Below are 9,385 nucleotides of genomic sequence, written 5' to 3'. Positions count from 1 at the left end.
ATACTTTGGCCACCTAATGAGAAGGAAGGACTCACTGGAGAAGAGCCTAATGCTGGGAAAGATTGAGGGCAAGATAAGAAGGGGACAACAGAGAATGAGGTGGCTGGATGGAGTCACTGAAGAAGTAGGCATGAGCTTAAACAGACTCCAGAAGATGGTAGAGGACAGGAAGGCCTGGAGGAATGTTGTCCATGGGGTCGCGATGGGTCGGACACGACTTTGCAACCAACAACAAGGTTTGTCTGGTAACTCAAAACCATCTCTCCCAAAAAAGGATGTGGCAAACCATTTACAAAACTAATGTGCCTATAGGTAGTCCTTAACTGATAACCCTAATTGGGACTGGAACATCTGTTGTTAAGCAAATGCATTTGTTAAGTGAATTGGACCCAATTTTATTACCTTTTTGCTGGGGTTCAAGTGAATCACGCAGTTGTTACGTGAACCCGGCTTCCCTATTGACTGCATTGTAGAAGCCCCCTGGGAAGGTCACAAATGGCAGTCATTAACCGTGGGATACTGCGATGGTCATAAGTGTGAGGACTGATTGAAGACAGTTTTTCAGCACCCTTTTTATTTCAAATGGGTATTAAACAGATGTTCATAAATGGAAGTGTACCTGTATACCAGTAATTACAGCTTCTCTCAGCTTTTTCATTTTTATTCCTAACAGTAATTGCCTGGAACTATTTTCCACTAGATGGCGAACTGCACCTAAAAATCCTCCAGTATGGAATAATTCAACATATGGAACAACTACCAAATATTGGTTAATACTGTTGATTTTGCTCATGTTTGTTGGGATGCAATAATGCATATATGGATATAACACAGGGAAATAATTAAAAAGGATTGATTTATAAAAGGAGAAGATGCACAAATATTAAAAATATTTTTGCAACAACAGAATAGCATGATAAACAATAGTCTAAAAGTTAAATTATGTACGTTGAAGCAAAATGAGTCTTTCATTCTCAGTTCATAGGCCAACTTTATCAGAGGGCGCATAGAGGGGTGATGATTTCAAACATACAGGGAGTGCAGAATTATTAGGCAAATGAGTATTTTGACCACATCATCCTCTTTATGCATGTTGTCTTACTCCAAGCTGTATAGGCTCGAAAGCCTACTACCAATTAAGCATATTAGGTGATGTGCATCTCTGTAATGAGAAGGGGTGTGGTCTAATGACATCAACACCCTGTATCAGGTGTGCATAATTATTAGGCAACTTCCTTTCCTTTGGCAAAATGGGTCAAAAGAAGGACTTGACAGGCTCAGAAAAGTCAAAAATAGTGAGATATCTTGCAGAGGGATGCAGCACTCTTAAAATTGCAAAGCTTCTGAAGCGTGATCATCGAACAATCAAGCGTTTCATTCAAAATAGTCAACAGGGTCGCAAGAAGCGTGTGGAGAAACCAAGGCGCAAAATAACTGCCCATGAACTGAGAAAAGTCAAGCGTGCAGCTGCCAAGATGCCACTTGCCACCAGTTTGGCCATATTTCAGAGCTGCAACATCACTGGAGTGCCCAAAAGCACAAGGTGTGCAATACTCAGAGACATGGCCAAGGTAAGAAAGGCTGAAAGACGACCACCACTGAACAAGACACACAAGCTGAAACGTCAAGACTGGGCCAAGAAATATCTCAAGACTGATTTTTCTAAGGTTTTATGGACTGATGAAATGAGAGTGAGTCTTGATGGGCCAGATGGATGGGCCCATGGCTGGATTGGTAAAGGGCAGAGAGCTCCAGTCCGACTCAGACGCCAGCAAGGTGGAGGTGGAGTGCTGGTTTGGGCTGGTATCATCAAAGATGAGCTTGTGGGGCCTTTTCGGGTTGAGGATGGAGTCAAGCTCAACTCCCAGTCCTACTGCCAGTTTCTGGAAGACACCTTCTTCAAGCAGTGGTACAGGAAGAAGTCTGCATCCTTCAAGAAAAACATGATTTTCATGCAGGACAATGCTCCATCACACGCGTCCAAGTACTCCACAGCGTGGCTGGCAAGAAAGGGTATAAAAGAAGGAAATCTAATGACATGGCCTCCTTGTTCACCTGATCTGAACCCCATTGAGAACCTGTGGTCCATCATCAAATGTAAGATTTACAAGGAGGGAAAACAGTACACCTCTCTGAACAGTGTCTGGGAGGCTGTGGTTGCTGCTGCACGCAATGTTGATGGTGAACAGATCAAAACACTGACAGAATCCATGGATGGCAGGCTTTTGAGTGTCCTTGCAAAGAAAGGTGGCTATATTGGTCACTGATTTGTTTTTGTTATGTTTTTGAATGTCAGAAATGTATATTTGTGAATGTTGAGATGTTATATTGGTTTCACTGGTAAAAATAAATAATTGAAATGGGTATATATTTGTTTTTTGTTAAGTTGCCTAATAATTATGCACAGTAATAGTCACCTGCACACACAGATATCCCCCTAAAATAGCTATAACTAAAAACAAACTAAAAACTACTTCCAAAAATATTCAGCTTTGATATTAATGAGTTTTTTGGGTTCATTGAGAACATGGTTGTTGTTCAATAATAAAATTAATCCTCAAAAATACAACTTGCCTAATAATTCTGCACTCCCTGTAGTAGCCAAGTGTGTGAACTTTGCTAGCTGAAGGACAGTGATTAAGGACAAGTGATAATATTTTCTTTTGCAATTACTCAAGTGATTACTTCATAGAATAAACATTAATACACTGTTACATTTGCACCACAAACTCTGCAAGAGCCAGCAAAACTTTTACAAAAGAATTTTCCTTTAGTCAGGGATTTGGCTCCTACATTATTGCACTAAGACATAACATATGACTTAACATATCGTGTGAACCTGGGCAGAAGTGGTCATACAGGTAGCATAAAATGATTTTCTGAATCAGTTATTTAAAAAACCCCAGATATAAATGACTAATTTTACAGCAGAAAGCCATCTCAAGCTATCTATTTTGGATGTCCTTAAAGAAGGAATACAATGTTATTTATGATTATCTTTTACTGAAGAGAGTAGGAAGTTGTGTGAATGCTCAGTCTTGGGTTCAAATACCAGGGCTTTTTTTTCTCATAGAACACTCAGAACGGAGTTCCGGCACCTTTTTTGGATGGAACCTTGTAGGGTAGGCAAGGTGGATTATATGACATGTGTGAGTTCCGGCACCTTTTTCTTTTACAAAAAAAGCACTGTCAAATACTATCATTAGCCATAAATATTATGCAACTCTGAGGCAAAGAATCACTTAAGGAAGCATAATGCATTGGACCAGCTCTAGCAATGCACAAAGTTTATTAAGAACATGAAAAAGGATATGAAAACCAAGTTGGGGGGGGAATGCACCCACAAAAGACAGCATAGCTCTTTTGAAAGCAATAATCACATATTGAAAAAGTGGAAACCAAAATGACAAGAGGAAAGTGACCGTATATATTGATCAGGAGGTAACAAGAAACCTAGTAATAGTTGCATTAGAAAAAATGGCTGTGTTGTTTGGTTTTGAATTAGCTCTTGTAAATATTTGGAGGAAGAAAAAAAAAGATCCTGGAATAACTGGTCTGCTTGCGGAAGCCATCCCCACCAACTAGCTGCAGCTATCACAAAAGTCGGACTGGAACGGAGCCACGGGATGGAGCCATTTTGTGCTGCTCCAATGTGTTCTGTTACTGGCAGCCGAAAAACACCCAGAATAGAAAGGTGCCTGCTGTTTTGATCCAGTAAAGCTACTTGCATTTGAATCTGTAGGTAGACCAGTTGGAGAGCTGCTTTGGTGTGGTGGTTAAGGCATCAGGCTAGAAACCTTGGGCACAAAGCTAGCTGGGTTACTGAGCTAGTCACTCTGTCTTTCTCAGCTCCAGGAAGGAGGCAGTGGCTAACCGCTTCTGAAAAACTTTGTCAAGAAAACTGCAGGGATTTGTCCAGATAGTCCCTGAGAATTAGGCATGACTAAATGGAAGGAAAAAAAGAGGTAAACCAGGATGCTACTGTACTGCTTTGGATATTTGACAGAGATCTGAGGAAAACTTTGAGTTAAACACAGCCTAGATGCATCTGGGATTTGACCTGGCTCTGACTCAGCCTTCAAATTTTGAGTGTCAAAATAGGTCATTTTCTCCCATTTGATAAATCAAGCCAGGTGTGGAGTGTCAAGTCTGCTCTTTAGCATCTTTGTACACAATACATCCCTGTACAAATATCTACATGGTGCAATGTGAAGTCAAGAGAGGGCATCACACAAAGCAGCATGGTTTCTCCTTGGGGAGTGGGAGGGTAGCTGATCCATTTCCACCACAGTCTGTTGAAGTTGCATGCCAGCATTTGCCGAGGCCTCTTACTCTGCCGCCCTGCTGTCTCCACACTACTCAAAACACAACAGCAAGCAGCAAGCTGGCTTAAAGCAGCTGTTGAAATTGAAATCAGAGGAGATGCAAAAATATTATGTTTTGGGTCTGAACTTTCCTCTCTTCATAAATGAGATCCATTTTCTTCCAAGGCAAGAGCTCTCTCCAGCCCCCCTCCCCCCCAAAGATGCTTCCTTGATAGAAGATCACCAGTGAGTAGCTGTGCTGGCAGTCCAGCGAGGATGGGATGGGTCAGTGCAGGTCCCCACAGTTCAATTTCCTGAGCCCTGAACCCAGATAAAAGATGGGACCCTGCTGCTTGTCCTAGGATTGATGGCTGTTCTGTGGGAAAAATGGGAGATGGAATTTTTTGATTATAGTTTCACCTCAGTACTGTAAAAACAACCTGGGCTGTTTCAGGTTCCTGGTTTCAGACTGACAAATTTGATTTGAACATTAATTTTCTTAGAATAAATAACAGTCTAATGTGCAGCTGAGTCAGTGGGTCCATTTCTAATGCTGAAAAAACAATGTGATGAATAGCTTCATATATTGTGACAGATTTAAATAGTGTAACCCCATATTTTTATTGTTGGGGGTGACTGCACATAAAAAGGGGCAGGGCTTCACTCATCTTGCTATTTTTACTCTGCCCCTCCGACCCAAGTTACTGTAACTAATATCCCTTGAAAAATAGTGTCATTCTATTTTGAGTTGTATACTGGGATTGGTTTTCCAAAATATATTTATTTCCATGACCAATGCAGAAATCGACAAACTTAATTTGCTTTCCATAACACCATCATTCAACTTTATTACCTTCCTCTTATAAACTTGTTAACTCCATTGCATCTTTCCTCTCACAGCCATTATCCTTTTCTGGGTCTTTGAGAGAAAGCAGAGCACAAAGTGGACAAAACATAAAAATAATTGACTCACTGTAGCCTAATGCACCATATTTATCCATTTAATCCATTTAAGTAAACCATAGACACTTGTTCTAAGTGGATCAGTTGCAAAGATGAAAATGTGCAAGTGATGGAAAAGAAGAGGTGCATCTGACAATTTGTTTTTATATAGGAGAGGATATTTATCCTTTCTCCCCAAGCTTCTAGTCTTGTCCAGCAATTATAATAACTTCAATGAAGCTTTTGACTTAAAGATGATCAAGATCATATAAAGTGTTAATACCACTTTACAATGCCTTGGTAAGGCCACACTTGAAATACTGTATCCAGTTTTGGTCACCACGATGTAAAAAAGATGTTGAGACTCTAGAAAGACTACAGAGAAGAGCAACAAAAATGATTAGGGGACTGGAGGCTAAAACATACAAGGAACAGTTGCTGGAATTGGGTATGTCTAGTTTAATGAAGAGAAGGATGAGGGGGGACATGATAGCAGTGTTCCAATATCTCAGGGGCTGCCACAAAAAAGAGGGAGTCAAGCTATTCTCCAAAGCACCTGAAGGCAGGACAAGAAGCAATGGATGGAAACTAGTCAAGGAGAGAAGCAACCTAGAACTAAGGAGAAATTTCCTGACAGAACAATTAATCAGTGGAACAACCTGCCTCCAGAAGCTGTGAATGCTCCAATGCTGGAAGTTTTTAAGAAACTGGACAGCCATTTGCCTGAAATGGTATAAGGTTTCCTGCCTGAGCAGGGGTTGGAGTAGATGACCTCCAAGGTCCCTTCCAACATCATCATCATCATCAACAACAACAATAACAACAACAACAACAATATAATAATAATCTTCATTCCTCAGCACTGCTATCTACTGCTACTACACTAGCTTAGTAAAATGTTCCTGGGAAAAACATCTGAATGGAAAAAATGTCACTGCCTCATTACAGAGATGCCACTTGATATTGTGGCTTGGAATGCTGGGCCAATCATTAATGAAGGCTCTTTAAGCTTTTCAGGACATCTATTTTATAGATAGATTTTTTTTCCTGCAGTCCCTCTCATACATGTCTCTAGGAAGCCTTTTTTTAAATTCACCAATAAAATTAGAAAATGTATACAGGTTGTATGTGCAGGGGGAGTACTAGCAATTTTATAAATGGATTGTATTTGGGGGGTACAGGATTTTTTAAAAAATAATTTTCAATTATTGGACTCTTGATGGTCTTGATAAGGAGGATATTCATCTGTTAGGAAGCTGGAGTCAGCAAAGAAGCAGTGAGTAATTAGCTTCAATGTTGGAAGCTCCAGATTGTCCAGAGCATACAAATGCCAAAGTTAATACATTTGCTGATAGATCATGAAAAGTAAAAATGATGTGGAATAAGACCAACTTTGATCTAAGATTAATAGAGTTTGCATATCAGTATGGAACTTACAAAAATATATGGGATAAAACTGATTTTCATATAAGATGTTAGGAAGACTTGGAAGTGCTCTTAGAATCTACTTTTGGAGCCCTAAGATTTCAGGATACCTGAGATACTCAGTGTTATGAGTATACAGTATATATAAAAAATCACAAACACTGCCCCAGTGTGTACAAAATAATAAGCTGGACGACTACACATACATCGTGGCATATCTGCACATAATTATAGTAAATTATTACAACACAGTAGTAACCTCTTCTCCGTGAGCTGCATTGGCTTCCGGTTGCCCTCCGGGTGAGATTCAAGGTGCTAGTAATGTAGGTCATTACTAAATGGCTTGGGTCCGGACTATCTAAGGGAACACCTGCTGCCGGCATCATCTTCCCATCATCCAGTGCACCCCCACAGGGAGGGCCTTCTCAGGGTACCGCCGGTTAATGAATGCCGGCGGGTTATTCCCAGGGGAAGGGCGTTCTCTGTGGGTGCGCCTGCCCTATGGAACCAACTACCCACAGAACTTAGGACTGCCCCCGACCTTCGCTCATTTCGCCGGGACCTGAAAACGTGGCTCTTCGATCCGTTTGGTCCAGACTGTGGGGTTGTTAATTTAACTGGGTTTTAGATTTATTCTTGGGGCTTGAATTTAATTTAATTGTTTTAATTGTTTTTAATTTTTTGTATTCATGGTTTTAACTGCCCTGTAAACCGCCCTGAGTCCTACGGGAATAGGGTGGTATACAAATCCAATAAAATAAATAAATAAATAAATAAATAAATAAATAAATAAATAAATAAATAAATAAATAAACTTATTTGAAGACAGAAACCAAGAACCCTGGTTTAAAACTAACTGGATTAATCTCTAGAGCCAAAATTGGGAACAGGGCAGGGGATAGAGAAGAGAGAAGGGTTTTTCATTCTAACAACTTGACTCTTTGAGAGTCTGCCTGCCTTCCACAGGGTCTGCCCATCCTATTCTGACAGAGTGTTTTTGCTTTGGGACGCCCTTTTTAAAATAGCACTATCTAATATGAATCAGGAAGTGGGCCTCCTTTGTTGCAGCATCTGCCCTTTGAAACAGTTTCTCCTGGAAATGCATATATCTCACTGGTGTCTGTTTTTGTGTCACTCGGCAGCTAATAGGTTCTTCATACTTTTTTTTTTTGCATGATTCCAAAATCATGCTTCAATGTTCTCCCCCGGTCATCTGTCTTTGGTAATTGAGCTGATTTATTTCTTGCTTAATGGCAGTGTAACTTAAACTGTGTGTGGGGGGGGGGGAACCTTTCTGTTTGCAGTGCTGAAATGTTGCTGAATTTGCAGGCAGTCTGCCCATCAGCAGGAACTTCTGGCTCACCCCAGTGTCTGGCTTCCTATTCCCAGATCCTTGAAGTGGAAAGGTGGTTTCGATGGCTTAAAAGGTCCCCTTCGTATCAATTGTTTCATAGTTTTTAATTTGTATGCAACAGATACCGCATACCCTGATTATATTGGAACTGGAGAATTGACAGGATATTCTAGGATGGAGAAATGATCAGTCGGAGTTTTAAAAGTCTCATTCCACCACCACCACCCCCAACGAGGCTGGTTCCAGGCGGTGATATCTGCTTCTTTGAGTGAGGGTAATTTCCCCACCGTCTTGAAGGAGGCGGTGGTGAGACCCCTCCTCAAGAAGCCTGCCTTGGACCCAGCTGTGTTGAACAACTTTCGTCCAGTCTCCAACCTTCGCTTTCTTGCGAAGGTTGTTGAGAGTGTGGTGGCGCATCAGCTCCCTCTGGTCCTGGATGAAGCGGATTATCTGGACCCGTACCAATCGGGTTTCAGGCCCGGGTACAGCACGGAGACGGCATTGGTCGCTCTGGTGAATGATCTCTGGAGGGCTCGGGATAGGGGATGTTCCTCTGTCCTAGTCCTATTAGACCTCTCAGCGGCTTTCGATACCATCGACCATGGTATCCTGCTGCGGCGTCTCAGGGGATTAGGAGTGGGAGGCACAGTTCTTCGGTGGTTCTCCTCCTATCTCCTGGGACGTTCGCAGTCGGTGTTGGCAGGGGGGCAGAGATCGGCCCCTAGGTCTCTCGTTTGTGGAGTTCCTCAGGGGTCGGTTCTCTCGCCTCTCCTGTTCAACATCTACATGAAACCGCTGGGTGAGATCATTCGTGGTTTTGGAGTTGGGTATCATCAATATGCTGATGATACCCAACTTTTTATTTCTACCCCAAACCACCCCAGTGATGCCCTCGCTGTGATGTCCCGTTGCCTGGAGGCGGTTCGGGTCTGGATGGGGAGGAACAGACTTCAACTCAACCCGGACAAGACTGAGTGGCTGTACATTCCGGCATCCCGGGACATTCAAATTGTTCCATCCCTTTCTATGGGGGGTGAGCTGTTACCCCCCGTGGATAGGGCTCGCAACTTGGGAGTCCTCCTAGATTCACGACTTACCTTGGAAGATCATGTAGCAGCTGTGACTAGGGGGGCTTTCGCCCAGGTTCGCCTGGTGCGCCAGTTGCGGCCCTATCTGGACCGGGATGCCCTGTGTACGGTCACTCATGCGCTCGTGACCTCTCGCCTTGACTACTGTAATGCTCTCTACATGGGGCTTCCCTTGAAGACCACTCGGAAGCTCCAACTGGTACAGAATGCGGCCGCGAGAGTTGTCTTGGGAGTTTCCCGGTACTCCCATGTTACACCTTTGCTCCGCGAGC

Source organism: Vipera ursinii, assembly GCF_947247035.1.
Source record: "Vipera ursinii genome assembly, chromosome: 2".
Taxonomy (NCBI): domain Eukaryota; kingdom Metazoa; phylum Chordata; class Lepidosauria; order Squamata; family Viperidae; genus Vipera; species Vipera ursinii.
The sequence above is the reverse complement of the archived record's forward strand: the minus strand, read 5'-3'. Positions refer to the sequence as shown.